The sequence below is a fragment of the Equus caballus genome, chromosome 2 (genome assembly GCF_041296265.1).
Source record: "Equus caballus isolate H_3958 breed thoroughbred chromosome 2, TB-T2T, whole genome shotgun sequence".
Classification (NCBI taxonomy): Eukaryota; Metazoa; Chordata; class Mammalia; order Perissodactyla; family Equidae; genus Equus; species Equus caballus.
The window spans coordinates 87,946,723-87,958,968 of record NC_091685.1 but is presented as its reverse complement, the minus strand read 5'-3'; the positions used below and the strand labels follow the sequence as shown (position 1 = coordinate 87,958,968).

At 36.0% G+C, this 12,246-nt stretch overlaps 1 protein-coding gene across 7 annotated transcripts in view; it reads left to right on the top strand.

Moving 5' to 3' along the window:
- The window catches only part of FHIP1A (FHF complex subunit HOOK interacting protein 1A), a 224,712-nt gene that overhangs the window by 51,645 nt on the left and 160,821 nt on the right, over positions 1-12,246 (top strand). For all 7 annotated transcript variants that reach the window (XR_011436735.1, XM_014737890.3, XM_070261488.1 and 4 more), the window contains exon 2: positions 11,163-11,286. The gene's annotated coding sequence lies outside the window, so the exon portion shown is untranslated. The remainder of the gene's footprint in view (positions 1-11,162; positions 11,287-12,246) is intronic.

Sequence of the window (12,246 nt, the reverse complement as noted above, 5' to 3'; positions counted from 1 at the left end):
TCCCAATCCACGTTTCCTATGGTGAAACCTAATATTATAGAATCTGTTTGTATCTAAATAAAGAGCATCAGTCAGCTTCAATGGCATGCCATCAGCTGACCCAGAAACCACCCATAGCTTAATGGGTGTTTTGAGGTTGTGTATTCACCTGTCTGGACAGTTAAGGGCTCTGGACATATGTAGGGTTAGGAAATACCTTGTGATTACAAGGCTTATTGTTTATTTTAAAACATATTACCCTTATGTTAGAGTCCAGAGACTTATGATCTGACTTTAAAGTAGGTTTGCCTTAATAATTTAAAGCTTTTTTTGTTTTTTTTTTTGTTTTTTTTAAGGAAGATTAGCCCTGAGCTAACATCTGCTGCCAAACCTCCCCTTTTTGCTGAGGAAGACTGGTCCTGAGCTAAGATCCGTGCCCATCTTCCTCTACTTTATATGTGGGACGCCTACCACAGCATGGTGTGCCATGCGGTGCTGTGTCCGCACCTGGGATCCGAACCGGCAAACCCCAGGCCTGCAAAGTGAAACATGTGCACTTAATCGCTGCACCACTGGGCTGGCCCCTGCCTTAATAATTTTAAAAAGCCGTTTCCCTGCCAGTTGACTTTTAACATGCGTTTCAGGCCATGATTTTTTTCTTTTTGGGGGGAGTTTCTTTTTAATTCAGATAAAATTTATATAACACAAATGTTGTGAATATTTTTTGTCAGGAGAATTTAAGAAAGGTTAATTGACTCAACACTTGGTTCATTTATTTCAATTCAATGGTTGATAGTCTGGGATGATATAAACCCAGGTCCTTGCCTTGGAGGAGATCATAGCCTCCTAGGGAGATAAAAACATAAACAAATATTAATAGAGACATGTACAAGATGCCCTGTGACTGCAAAGGATATGTACTTCACTCTCTTTTTTGATTCCACCTCTGAAAATGGTGGATTTTCTTTCTCCTGCTCCATTTACTTCGTTGTCTTAATGTTTTCTGTTAGGGATTTCATATGAAAGTTAGAATTTTGTCAGCTACCACATGCTTCTGAACATTTCTTGCTTCTAAGATTCAAAGACAGAAATGTAAGTGGTGATACCCGATGTTAGTCTATTAGAATTATAAAACATGCGCTTGATATAACTTAATATAAAAAAGGTGTTTTCAAATATTGGAGTGTGAACTGGGAGTCTGCCAAACTTGTTTTTCCTGTAGGTCCATGCGCGGCAAGACCGTTGGCCCAATAAACTCCAGATCTGTTTGCTTACTTAAGCCAGTCCTAGATGGCGTATATTTCCGTTTTTATTGTATGTTTCACTCCCATCTCCTCCAAGAAACCCAAGCAAAAAGAGTGTACTTCCTGTCTTCTTTGATTGAAGTTTGCTGAAACTATATCTTTTTTTTGTTACTAAAATCTCTTGCAGGTTTGCAAATGATAATAGCAATGCTTTTTCCTTTTATACTGGTAAATGAAGGATTAAGTGGACAATATTATAAAAATCTCTAGAATTCTTAGAGAAAGAACTAAATAAAATGAAATAGTATTATGCAAGATGAATAAATTATTTTTTTATATTAAGCTGCATTTTATTAAGTTGAATTTTTCTCATTATTAATCTTTCGTTATAAAAAGGATTTTAAGCCTTTAGTCTTCCTTTTTTTTATATCGTCAATGGTCTTTAGATTCCCTAAATTCTCTATTTGAAGGCATTTCTGAACTGAACTGGTACAACTGTCATTTTCTTCTTAATTTTATAAAGTTTGGGATCTTTTAAATGTTACTTAAAAAAATTCTTAATGTCTCTTCCTTGGCTCATGAAATGTAAAATTTGACTTCAGTTGACTTCGCTCTAATAATCTTATTTTATTAAAATCTTGCAACATGTTGGTCAAGTCCTAGCGTATAATTTTCATAGCTAAATTTTAAACCTAAACCGGAGTTTTATTTTACCTTTCTCTGTGAATTGCTTAAAGAGCAAACTTATCTGGTTGCAGTTTACAGTTTTTACAGAAAGATCCTTTTCTTCCTTTCACTGTCTTGACAGCGGAGAAAGTCAGGGGAACGATCAACAGGCTAGTTTAAGAGAGCGGAAATTTGTCCAGTGCACTGGAATTCGCTTCTTCCCTGGTGTGAAAGCTTGTATTTGTGGCACACAAAGTGACGTTGTGTAAAAATGTGAAGGACAGGTATTTACTCTGGCCTTGACCAAGGTGAGAATTTGAGGTGAAAGAGTTGGGCTCTGTGTAGGAGGTGATTTGGAACTTGACCAGTCTGTCAATTTTTTTACCTTTCGTTGAAACTGGAGACTAAGTAAAGGAGATATAATTTCACAACACATAACATAGCTCTAAAATCTTTTTTCTTTTAGTTGATGTATTTTAAGCAGTTGAATATATTTTCCATAAATTTTACTGCCTTCCATTTACCTTTGAATAGAAGCCAATGAGAGAAATATTTAGAAGGTTAGCAATAGAATGAACTGTTAGAAAAGTCCTTTTTGTGGCATTCCTAAAGTATGTGCTGGCGGAAAAATTACTGTAATTTGACAGTGAAATGTTGGAAAGTGATTTTATTTACTGTTTAGAAATAACATAAATGAGCTTTGCTTTTTAAATTCACAGGTTCAAAACATTTAGTTATGCTTCACTACCTCAATCTTTGCTCATTATTCTTTACATTGATGGAATTAAATGTGACACATTGCAATGTTGGATCAGCCCCACAGTTCTAAAATACTTGTTTTGACTGAATTCTGGAAAAAAGAATTAAAGATACTGTTTAATGTCAGAAATGGAGATTTATAAAATTTTGTTTCTAGCCTAAAGTTGATTCAAGCAAGTACCCCAATGATAGAAGAGGGAAAGAACATGAAAAATATCTAATTGTAAATTGCCTGTTAAAACCAAAGATGATTCTTAGACTTTGAAAGAGCAAATAATTTTCAAAGCCAGGTCTTTTATGTCTGTGCTGGTTGTAATATGGCTGGTCCCTGAGGGAGTGTACTTCTAGTCCTTGTGTCTGCCAGCACTGGTAGTAAACACATATTTAATGGCCAGTGAGCCCTGAAGCATCCAGTTTTATCTTCCGGATATCTAAGGACACATGTGGATGCAGGTCAGAGCTTTATGATGCTTGCTCTGAGGCACATGGGTATTTAGAGAGGAGAGAGAATGTCCATAATTTCCAGGGAATTCTTTGGATGCCATCTTCTGATTCTTTCACTTACCTTGTGCAGGGACCATCTACAATTGTCTTCTGACTTTCAATAGAGTCACTAACTTGCCCTTTAGTATTCATAAGATTACATGAGCATTTTCTGTGGCCTAAAATGGCCTGTCATTTGTTTTAAGGGTTAAGCGTAGACAGCTGAAAGTTAGACTTGGGTTTCAGTCCCAGCTCTGCCACTGTATGATTTTAGTCACTTAACCTCTTTAAGCTTCAGTTTTCTTATCTATGAGTGGATATTCATTCATTCATTTCATTTGTTCATTTGTTCAGTTAACAAATGTTAAATAATCTCTATGTGTCAGGCCTGTTCTTGGTTCTGGGAAGTGAGCAGTGAGCCTAGCAGACAAAACCCCTGCTCTCATGGAGCTTATGTTCTATTGAAGGAAGTGGAATATAAATTAATATAAATTAAATATATGTGACAGATGATGACAGTTGCTACAAACAAAAATGAAACAGGATCTCAGGGAGAGTGATGAGATTGTAAGGTGGTTTCTTTCTGTTTTATGTGGGGTAGACAGGGAAGACCTCTGTCTTGAGGTGACCTGTAAGCAGAGAAATAAATGTAGAGAGGAATGATACATGAGGCTATCTAGGGACAGAGGATCTCAGGGAACAGCAAGCCTGGCAGGCACTGCACGGTACCTGAAGTCAGAGCAAGCTAGGTGTGTGTCAGGAGCAGTGAGGAGGAGAGCTGGAGTACAGTGAGCGAGGGCCAGAACAGCTGGGATGTTAGTACCCACCTTGTGGGGTTGCTTAGAAAATTGAGTGAGATGACACATTTAATATGAACTTTGCACACATTATAAGAATAATACACCATAACAAGTAAGGATTGTTTTGGTAATGCAAGTTCAGTAGTATGAAATTTGTTAATGACATTCAACATCTTGTTAAATATATGTATAAAAAAATCATACGGTCATTTTGATAGAAAAGGTGTATGATAAAATTCAATACCAATTATTGATTTTTTTAAAAACCCCTAAAAATATAGTAGGAAAATATCCTTAGCAGAATAATGTGTGTCCATCTCAATCCAAAAACTATCTCAGGCTTAATAGGAAGTTTGAGAACATTTCCATTAAAGTCAGTAAGAAAATAAGGATGTTCACTACTTTCAGTATTTATTAATGGTGTTTGCAATCACAAGTCAGTGTAGTTGGACAAGAGAAAGAAAATAAAGTTACAAAGGTATAAAAACCAGAAAGGAGGTAAGTGAACATTATTCACAAACGATAGCACAATATGACTAGAATACCCAAGAGAATCAAGTGAAAAACTAATTATAAAGAATAAGGTCATTTATAAATGTGCATGGTTACCAAAATAATAAGTCAAAATTTGTAGATTTCATATACACTAATAATAACTAGTTTGAAGATGTAGTGGAAGAAAAAACCACTAACTTAAAAAAAGGGTAAAATACCTAAGAATAAACTTAAGAAATATGTATGATATATATGAAGGCATTTGAAAATGCTCCTGAGGGATACAAAAAAGATGTGAAAATGCCTGTCATATTCTTGGATATAAAGATGCCAGTTCTCCTTAAATTAATGTGTATGTTTAACATAATTCCATTAAAAATAGCAAAATTTTTAGGAGGGGATTAAACAACCTTATTCTTTGTTCATATGGAAAAATAAATAAGCACAAATAGGACAATTCTGAAAAAGAGATTTGAAATGTTACTGCACAAAATTGGGGTACTCTGCCCAATGCACATAAACAAGCTGATTAATTATGGCATCAGCCTTTGTGGGGAGAAATCAGCTTTAATTCTGTGAGATCAATCTGCAGAGAGACGGGGCACATGCCCTCAGATCTATCTCCCCATTCAGGATTTGAGGTGAAATTTAAGAGGTTAGGGAGAACAGGCTGGCACGCAGAAATGCTAGTGGGTCAGGTTTTGATTGGTGGGCTTCAAGCATTTATGGAAGGGCTTTAAACATTTATGACAGGGTTCTAAACATTTGTGATGGGGTTCTAAACATTTTTGATGAGGTGGGGAAGGAATTTGAACACCGTACCTTCCTGAGTGAGGGACCCCTCGCTTCTGGTAAGAGTCCAACCTTCAAGTTCCCATCATGTCCTGGTCCTTAGGTTCCGTAGGGGAGGAGGCTCTTTAATTCCGAGATTGTTTCAGATCACGATTTCTTTTACACATGCTCTGGCTACGTGACTGCAGTTTTTCCGAAAGACAATTCTTAATCACTCTGTTAGTAAGAGATAGGGTCAGTGGAACTGGTCCTGGAAGGCCTGTGGTTACAGAAACATACTGTAAGGCTACAGTAATCGAAACATTGGTATTACCAGATGCCATATTTAGCATATGATAAAGATGGTCTTTCAAATTAATTGGAGAAAGATACTCTGTTCAATAAGTACTAGTGGGATAAACAGGTGGCCATCTGAGGGAAAAAGAAAAAACTATTTAGAGCAATATCTCAAGTGTTAAGCCAAAATCAGTCTATAGTCAATAGAAATTAAAAAAAAATAAGTTATAGCAGAAAGCATGGGAAAATTATTTTATAATCTTGGAGTATGGCCTTTCTAAGTAAGACAGAAAACTGAGAAGCCATAAAAGAGATTGATAAACTTGATTACATAAAAAAAAAAAAAACCTGAAAAAATCCTGCATGAAGACAAAGAACAATAAAATTGGGAAAAATTTTTACTTCTGATATCACAAGGGGACTGATTTCCCCAATAAAGAGCTACAGATCCATAAGAAAAAGTCCAACAATCCAATAGAAAAATGGACAAAGTATACAAATATTCTACAGGAAGGGACATAACAGTGGCTTTTAAACATATGAGAAGATGTGTAACTCCACTCATTATAAGAGCTATGCACATTACAACTATACTGAGGTACTGTTGATCACTGTTAGATGGGCAAAAATTAAAAAGTTTAATAATCTACTCTGTAGAGATTATGAGTGCAAAATGGTAGTCTCTTTAGTGGGTAATTAGGCAAAATCTGTAGTATGAAAAATCTCATGTCCTTTGACGAGAAACTTCAGTTCTAGAAATTTATCTCATGTACATTCTAGATGTACACACATTCAAATATACTATGTATGTATCCTACATATACATACATATCATATGGATGAGAAAATAATTTATGTACAAAGATGTTTATTGTAGTAGTGGTTATAATGGCTAAAGATTGGAAACAACTGAAATGTTCATCCACGGGAGACTGAATACATACATTACATTACAACAGTACTATAGAAAATAGTCCAGTCATAAAAAAATACCAGTGAATCTCTTTATGTATCATTTTGGAAACATCGCTAATATATGTTGTTTGGTGGAAAATGCAAGGTATACAGGACACTGTATATAATATGGTTGTGTTAAAAAATGTTTTGCTTTTTTATGAATAGATACAGCCTCTGGGGAGTATAATTTGAATTTGAAGACACCCTCACTCCTTCTCAAAAAAAAATTTGTAGGTAGCATAGTGCCTTCCACTTAGCACTTGCTACATGTTTGTGGTGGTGGTCGTGATCTTCATGTAATCACAGGGTTCCGTTATCTCAAGAGTTGATTTTTAACGGTTGGGCCTGGAAGAGGAAGCCCTTCTCTCTAAAAATGCTACTTAATGAGTGGCATTCTCATGTTCTTCATCAAAATGCTATGTGTGCTTCCTGAAGTATGTTTCTTGGAGGATGTCAGTACAAGCTCTGCAAACCAAAGGTGAAATAAGATTGGGAAATGTTGGATTAAATGACGCTAAGCAGGCTTCTTTCATACAGGCCTTCTTAGAGCCTTACTACACATAATGTGCTTTCCGAATATTCAAGAGGGATGTTTAGAGTTCAGCATTCCCCAAATTTATTTGAATAGAGAACCTTAAACAATGATGATTATTACTTTTTTTTTCCTTTAAGAAATAGGTTATGAGTATTTGTCATGTTGGGAAACATCACTTTAATACTTAGATTTTGATATTATTCACCTTCATTATTCATTTTAATAAATCGGCGTTCTCGATTCATTTCTAAGATGCCAGTAGTCTCTCTCTCTGCCTGCTTTTCCTCCTCCCTGATATGCTGCAGCTCACTAATTTGTTTCGTGGTTGAGACCTTCTCAAAATTGTCCCAATTACACTGTTTTCTTAGGCAAAGAAGAGAATCTATATAATTACTGTGAAATCTCAGGGATTGATTGAATGGAAATTGAGGATTGAAGTGTCGTTTGATTCAGTTTTCCCAGAGCTTTGAAATTTTTGCTGTTCACGGGGAAGAATGAAATCAACAGAATGGGTAGGTAGTTGGGGAATCGTTAGCTTCACGTGGAGAAGAGAGCATCACTGTGGGTTAGAAGATATGGGTTCTACCTCTGTCTTCACCATTTACCAGCTGTGTAATTTTGAATGGTTCACTTAGCCTCTCTGTGCTTCATTTTTATCATCTGTAAAATTCAGGAATTGGGTTTAGGTGTATCCATTTAAGACTGACTTATTAATAATATGTTTAAGGGAAGATTATGGGCCAATGTAGAGTATTTTATTTTACTCTGCAAGTTTCCACATGTGAATATAACCTGTCTCAGTTCAGTTCTTTTGGAGAATGAAATTATTCAATAATTAGGTTAGAGTCAACTCCATATATTTGAAAACTTGTTCAGTTGTTCGAGACTTCTATCTTGATTGATTCATTTGTTGATTACCCTCCAGAAAAGCACTTGATTATAACACAGGTCAATTAATACAATATTATGGATAAATCCACACTTCCTGTATAAACGCTCCCTGCATTTGTTTCCCTGATACAGAGAGAAATCCATGATGTGGGTATTAATTATCCTCCCCCCACCCACACAGTCTTCATTTGGTGGTTTTGCTGTGCTTTTTGTGCATTCCCTATTAGCAGATTTCTGAACTCAGCACAGTAGAGGCCTAAATTTACTGAATTAATGCTATCTGGAAATGAGGTTTAAATTTTGTTCCTCTGTTGAAATTAGGGATGTGGCATAGCTATTCCACAGAAGGATTGTGAGCCTGAATTTGATTTTATTATGTGGAGGTAGAATGTTTCGTTAGAAGAAAAGCACTTGCCTGAGGAGAGATTTGAGTGTGACTGAATTGTTAACCGCCAACTTCCCCTCTTTTTAGCGGGAGACATATTTTGTTTTTAAATGAGATGACAACCAAGAGAATTATCAAGATCCAGTGAATTTTAAGAGAGTCCTTTCAATTTACTTGAGTTCCATTTAACCTTGCTTTCGATGTCATTCTGTACATTACTGTCAAAGGACTCAGCTTTAAGTCTTGGAGTGTTGCTGCTGGCAGAATCATGCTGGTAAAATATAAGAGCGGTTCTCAGTGAAGTCCTTACTGATACACAGCGATACCTTATTACCTAAGTAAAAGCATATGTGTGTGAGTGCCTAAAAATGTAGAGTGTAAGGAGAGGATGTATGATGATGGACACTAGGATGGGAGAAATATTTCTCATGAATTACAGATGCCCTTTCATAATTTGAGTCACAGAATGAGGAAAGACTTGAAATCACCTGAAAAGCATCTGGAAGCAATCTGCAGTTCTTAAAAGGCAGTAGAAGAGCCTGTGTCTCTCCAGTACATGATAATAAAACTGTTCCTGTGGGATTATGGAAGAAGTAGAATTCTGTTACTTCTAAGACCTCTTGCGATTAAATGCCCAGAGATTTGATTATGAATTATACTGCAAGGTCCCCGGTTAATGATTAGAGTGCAGAAGGCAGATTTGAAGGTACTGAGGAAATTTTGACATGAAGTATTTGTTCATTTGCTTATGATATGTTATTCTTTACTTTGCATACCCCATCTCACTCTTGTGCCTGGTCACTGCCACTCCTGTGCCCAGGTTTGAAGATTTAGGTCACGTTGAGATCACCTCCCCTATTTTTTTTTTTTCCCTTTCATGAAACATTTGGTCTAAGAAAAGGTATTACATTTCAAGCCTTTCAGGCATTTGTAGGTCAAACACACACACAAAAACTCTCATAGTGACTTCTAGGGAACCATCTTTTAATAATATATAACCATCTAATAATATATTGGACTGTTGCAGAAAAATTATTACATTAGTGCCTAATCCTTGTTACACAGAGATTTTGAAAAGATGTACAGTCATCCCTAGGTATCTGCAGGGGGTTGGTTCCAGGACCCCCTACTCCCCCACAGATAGCAAAATGTGTGGATGCTCGCTCGAGTCCCTTATATAAAATGGCATAGTATTTGCATATAACTTACGCACATCTTCCCATATGCTTTTAAATCTCCTCTAGATTGCTTATAATACCTAATACGATGTAAATGGTCTATAAATAGTTGTTATACTGTATTGTTTAGGGAATAATGAAGACAAAAGTCTGTACAGGTTCAGTACAGATGCACCCATTGAAGGCTTTTCCGTTTGTAGTTGATTGAATCTGTGGATGCAGAACCCGTGGATATGGAGGGCTGACTGTATTTGTTGTACTAGACTCCGACTTGAATTGCTCACCTTAACCCATCTAGAGTTAGGAAAGTATTTTACCTAATACTTATAACTATATCAGAACAAATTGCTTCTTGTTTCTTGCTTTTGTATAATTAGTTGTGATCATATGTAATTACAACATTGTACTCCTCTTTTTCTTTCTTCTTTATATGATAAATGGCACTTTCCCATTTTATTATAAACTCAAAATTTTTTGATGGCTGAAAAAACGTGGTTAAGTAAATTATGAATGGGGGTCACATTTACTTAACTCTTCCCCAGTTTATTGGGCATTTAAATGGTTTCTATGCTTTAAATTTAGGTATAGTATTTATTCCTTTCTTAAAAAAATGTTCTTTCTTGGAAATTTTCTCTAGCTTCCACCTGTATTGATCTTGAATGGTGGCTTCTCATGGTTTTGTTTAACATTTGCGTTAGCTTCTGCCTTTTGTACTTAATGCATTTGGGGTTAGTCTTTGCTATGCTTTCCTGGACACCTCTTGGTTCTCTGTATTTCTCTCAGGCAGGATAGTTTCCCAGCCTTCTTCAAACTCATGTTTTTTTGGTTGTACAGTATGGATTGAGCCATGCATTTGTGTTCTGAAACGTATCTTCCCAGTTAGGCCTGATGATATGAGACGTGTGTCTAAGACCAAAGTAAACTTTGCCTATGAGATGGCAAAAACCTGAGCTTTCAACTGTCAATGTCCAGATAGGTCAAAGGTACCAGGGAATATTTTGGGAGTATTGCACATTTAAAAAAAATTGTTGGGGCTGGCCCCGTGGCTGAGTGGTTAAGTTCATGTGCTCTGCTTCGGTGGCCCAGGGTTTTGCCAGTTCGATTCCTGGGCGTGGACATGGCACCACTCGTCAGGCCATGCTGAATGGCGTCTCACATAGCACTACCAGAGGCATTCACAACTAGAATACACAACCATGTCCTCGGGGGCTTTGGGGAGAAAAAGAAGAAGGAAAAAAAAAGAAGATTGGCAACAGTTGTTAGCTCAGGTGCCAGTCTTTAAAAAAACCCAAAAAACAGCAAGCTTTAAAAAAACAAGTTGTTTATGAAAGTTATTTGTGGTCCTCACTTTGCTATTTTATATTTTGTTGTCATTATCTTAATATGATGTTGCTGATGCATGGATATGGATTTATTTAGCTTCATATTTTTTTTCTCTTCTAAAAGAAGCATATAATTAGCATCTCCTAGAGGATGGAAGAATCCTTCTCTACTTTCTGCTACCCAGCATGAGTCTCTCATTTTTGGCTAGCATTCAGATTTCTAAATAAAGATTTTACTTTTTGCTTATAATTTTTTTAATAATAAAGATAAGTGCAACCTGCAGAGAACCCAGTGCACAGCAAATGATGGTAAATGGTAGGGGAAGAAAACTAGAGAAACTTAGATTGGGTTTTTGCAGTTTATTAATGATTGTGGAACCTTTTTTATTCCTTTCTATAGATTTTGAAAGTCTTCTGGGAGGTTCCAGCAGTGCCAAGTGTTGGAGGAATCTTTTCTGTCCCTCTAATAGAGTGAGGTGAGAAACTACAACCCAGCAGTAGGCTCTTGAAGAGAGTGATCACAGGTAATGTCTTCTTTTCTTATTACTATTGATATGTGTTCAGTCACGTTCAATCATATACTTAAAAAAAATGAGCCTACTTGAATTTATACATCCAAGTGAACATTATCTTGTTCAAAACAGTCTTTTTGAGAAGCTATACTCTATCCTCTACTCAAAACATTAAAAATTTTTTTTCTTTGAGAAACTGCACCTTCATTCTCTGGTAGCATTCTTTTAAACATCCTGTTTTCTGTTGTGAAAAATCTCAACCCTGTGAGGATGTATTTGGGAAGTAGTCTAACCTCCTTTAGAGCTAGGGTGATGAGTCTGGGGAGCTCTAATTTTGATCAAAAACCAGAAGGAGCAATAACCTAATAAACCAATTTTTTTTAATTCTAATTTGTACATGTGTTTGAAGGCTCATACACTGTATTGCAAGTTAGTTCTAAGAAGAGGTGACTAAGTTTCGGATAATGGTTATATTGTTAAAATAAGTGATTAGGCTTGTAGCTTACAGAGAAGCATATGTTATTTATTTGACTATGTAAATGTTGATATACTTTCTTATTAAAATCAATCACTCAATTAATCTGTGAGTATTGTAGCAAGGGTTCCTGTATTAATCAGGTTAAATAAGATGAGATCTAAACATCCTAATAAGGTATACCTCGACATCATTGTAGTTGGCATCTTACCATCTGTGTGTTTTTCATTGTTTCTCAAAGTGCTATTAGAGTTCTTGTTAAAAATGCACATGAAAAATTCATATTACTAGGCCTCAATCTAGTGTATCAGAATCAGAATGGTAGGGGGCAGAATTTTGGAATGTGCATTTCACAAGTAAGTACCACCAAAGATTAACAGCCCCAGGACAATAAAATCATACTTTTACCTAATCTCTGTATTTTTTGATTTAAATATGTTGCATAGTTATTTTCTTGATTTTTGCTTTGCATAAAACAATGCCAGTGTTTTTCGTAT